The following is a 3,865-nucleotide window of genomic DNA, read 5'->3' as shown; positions in this document are numbered from 1 at the left end:
ATGGAATAACAGAATAGTAAAGGAAGAAATGAACAGTGAACTGACAGTTACAATGATAGCTCATATTTCTTTTTAATTAAACATTTTTTATTTTATTTATATTTTATGAGTGTTATGCCTGCATGTGTGTAAGTGCACTCGTGTTGTGCAATGCCCAGGGATGTCAGAAGAGGGTGTCAGAGTTATAGACATTTGTTAGCTGCCATGTGGGTGCTGAGATTCAAACCTGGGTCTTCTGCAAGGCCAGTGCTCTTAACTGCTGCTCACATGTCTGAAAGTCCTCAAGGGCTAATCTAAATTCTCTTAGCAACGCCAGAAGAAATATCACAAAGTCTAAGCACAAAGACTCACAGTAGAATCCCCTCAGGCTTCTCTGATTTTTAGATCAGACATGATCCTAACAGTTATCACATAGTAGATAAGAACCCAATAAATAACATGGCAAATTGTTTAAGTGGAAAACACGGTAGGCAAGGGCATGTTAAGTAGACATAGCTCAAAACAAGTTAGCTAGTTTAAATTACAGTCTTGCACACATAAGAAGATTCCAAGGACATTAATATGTTAGAACAGCCATATTCATGGTACTGAAATGTGTCCTAAATCTTGTTTTGAAAATGACTAGCATAAGAGAATTATGTTTTTTGAAAGGGTTCGCTAAAAAAATGATTACATCAAAAATGGAATAATATGGGCTGGAGAGATGGCTCAGAGATTAAGAGCACTGGCTGTTCTTGCAGAAGACCCAGGTTCAAATCCTAGCACCCACATGGTGGCTAACAATCATCCAGAACTCCAGTTCCAAGGAATCTGACACCCTCTTCTAACCTCTGTGGGCACTGCAAAACACAAGTGCAGTTACATGAAGGCAATACATCCATAAAATAAAAATACACATAAAATTAAAAAAAATTTTTTTTCTTTTGGTCTTTATGAGTCAGGGTCTCTCTGTAGCCCAGCTGGCCTAGAACTTGCTACATAGATCATGCTGACCTCGAACTCACAGTGATCTTTCTGCCTCTGCCTCCCAAGTGCTCTGGGAAAATATTATTTTAAAAAATGGAATATGGGCTGGAGAGATGGCTCAGCAGTTAAGAATACTGGCTGTTCTGGCAGAAGACCTGGGTTTGAATCCCAGCACCCACATGGCAGCTAACAATGTCCATAACTCCAGTTCCAGGGGATCCAACAGCCTCTTCTGTCCTCCGTGGGCACTGCATGACTTACATGGGTGCACTTACTTACATGCAGGCAATACATGCACACACATAAACTATTTTAAAAAATGGAATAATAGTATATAAAGGGGTAGAGACATTAGTTACCTTAAAAACTTAAAAGGCATTTAAAAAATATCCTGCATACATGATAGTAATATACAATTCTCATACTTGCCCCCAATAAAACATGACAAATTTAAACATAAATTTGAAAGAAATAAAACAAAACAAAAACAAGGCTTTTATCTTTTTTGAACAAGAATCAAATTCAACTGTTTAGATACTGCAAAAAATAGCAACTGAATTGACACTATTTAAATACTCCTGTTGAGGTCATTAACTCCAAGAGGCAGACTGTCTACCTAGCCTACCTGTTCTCTATATTCTTGGAATAACCAAAGAGAGCACAGACTTACCTGTCAGAACTGCTTTGGCAGGTGGGTCTGCTAAATCCAATGCTGTCCTTCCATCTGTATTTCGGATGGTTGGCTCGGCTCCATGTTGTAGGAGCACTGCAAAAATAGCAACACTAACCTTCAAAATGGTGGTCGTGACAATGAATTAATAAATCATTTTCTTAAATCTGTACAGGGGCCAGTAAGATGGATCAGAGGGTAAAAGTACATGCTACATAAGACTAACAACATGAGTTCAATTCCTGGAACTCACATAAAGGCAGAGGGGTTGTCCTCTGGCCCTCCATGAGTGCCATGGCATGTACGACCTCCCTCTATCATACACATATGAAATAAATTAAAAAAAAAAATTGTTTTACAAAGTCCCAGGGGAGGAGGGGAGTGTGTCTCAGTACAGAATTCTGTTAAACAACTTTTTGTATCCTAATAAAATGGTGAATTTTTAAGAATATAAACTGGCCCAACTAATGCTCTTCTCAGGAATGTAGCAACTTGGAAGAAAACCTGGCATGCCTAAGATTTCTGGGGAGCAAGGGATGCATATTCTCTTTACCTTACTTTGGCTGTCTACATGCATATTAAAAAAAAAAAAAGATTATAAACTGGGGCTGGAGAGATGGTTCAGAAAAAGCACTGGCTGTCTTTGCAGAAGACCCAGATTTGGTACCTGGCACCATATGGCAGCTAACAACTGTCCATAATTCCAGTTCCAGGGTTCCCAACGTCCTCTTCTGGCCTCTGTGAGCACTGTATGTGAGCAACACATGCAGGCAAAACAATCTTGTACATAACATAAAAATAAGTAAATCAGCTGGGTGATTTAATCCCAGCACTTGGGAGGCAGAGGCCGGAGGATCTCTGAGATTCAGAAAAGCTGAGGCTGTCTCAAAAACAAAATAATTAATTCACTAAAGGCATTAAGTTTTTTCTCAGTTCAGTGTAAGATTTTCCTAGGCTAGGTTATTTATATAGCTAGTGACAGGTAAGGGCAAGCTTGCTTTAAAGATTTTCTTGTTCCAAAGAACACTGCCTACTCTAGAGAGAGTATTTTATGAAATGTCTAAAGCTATAGTAATTGGGTGGCATATGCCTTTAATCACAGCATTCAAGAGGCAGAGATAGGCAGATCACTGTGAGATCTAGGTCAGTCTGGTCTACAATGAGAGTTCCAGGCCGGCTGGGGCTACAGGGAGACTCTATCTTAAATACCAAAAGCAAAAACCCCCCCCCCCCCCCAAAAAATAAGAAAAAAAAGAAAAACCCCCAACCCCCCCAAAATGCTACAGGCAGGCCAGGTACAAAGATCTGTAGGAGTTAAAACACATGAGCACAGTCCTGTACATATATACACACACACACACACAAGCAAATATTTTATTTTTTTAAAGAAAAACTAGATAGCTCTGCTATGCTTCTGGTTCCTCAAAGCCATAAGTGATTATTTCCCTCTTCCTTAAGAAAAACTGAATAAATTAACTAAGAGAATGAGGCTGGCTGCTCAGAGTTAGCTGACTATTACCAACATCACATACTGTATGGTATCCTAGTCATAGGAATAGAATAGGTAGGTGAACATTGAAACCAAGCCAGGTGTAAAATATTCCTCACCAGGACAATTTTTCTTTGGAAATATTTGAATTGAGGGATACATACATATGGCTACCAGCTAAGGAGTTTTTTTTGAGGTTAATTACATTGAATTTTGAGCTAAAATACAAAAATTCTAAAGTTAATAAACTTTAAGTTAAATTGCTTCAGTAAAATTGAAGGCACATAACAGAAAAGCCTTGTTAAAGCACTCTACGGTTATGTGTTATGTAAAAGATATTCCAGGGGGCTGGAGAGATGGCTCAGCAGTTAAGAACACTGGTTGTTCTTGCAGATTACCTGGGTTCAAATCCAAGCATCCACATGGCAGCTAACAACTCTCTGTAACTCCAGTCCCAGGGGATCTGACAGCCTCTTCTGACCTCCGTGGGCACTGCACGACATGGGTGCACTTACCTACATGCAGGCAATACACACATACAGATAAAATAAAAAATTTTTTTAATCTTTATTTTTATTTTATGTGTATGACTGTATTGCCTGCGTGTAGGTAAGTGCACCCATGTCATGCAATGCCCCAGGAGGACAGAAGAGGCTGTCAGATCCCCTGGGACTGGAGTTACAGAGAGTTGTTAGCTGCCATGTGGATGCTTGGATTTGAACCCAGGTAATCTGCAAGAA

At 39.4% G+C, this 3,865-nt stretch overlaps 1 non-coding gene and 1 gene segment (V, D, J or C); one reads left to right on the top strand and one right to left on the bottom strand.

Annotated features, from left to right (window-relative positions):
- Positions 1-1,747, bottom strand: part of LOC115067780 — a 4,947-nt gene extending 3,200 nt beyond the window's left edge.
- Positions 1,748-2,066: 319 nt separating this feature from the next.
- Positions 2,067-2,211, top strand: LOC115067790. Its single transcript, XR_003847158.1, has one exon. It is a non-coding gene; the product is annotated as a small nucleolar RNA SNORA67 (small nucleolar RNA).
- Positions 2,212-3,865: the final 1,654 nt, after the last annotated feature.

This window comes from Nannospalax galili, unplaced genomic scaffold, assembly GCF_000622305.1.
Source record: "Nannospalax galili isolate Female #2095 unplaced genomic scaffold, S.galili_v1.0 scaffold886, whole genome shotgun sequence".
NCBI lineage: Eukaryota > Metazoa > Chordata > Mammalia > Rodentia > Spalacidae > Nannospalax > Nannospalax galili.
The sequence above is the reverse complement of the archived record's forward strand: the minus strand, read 5'-3'. Positions and strand labels throughout refer to the sequence as shown.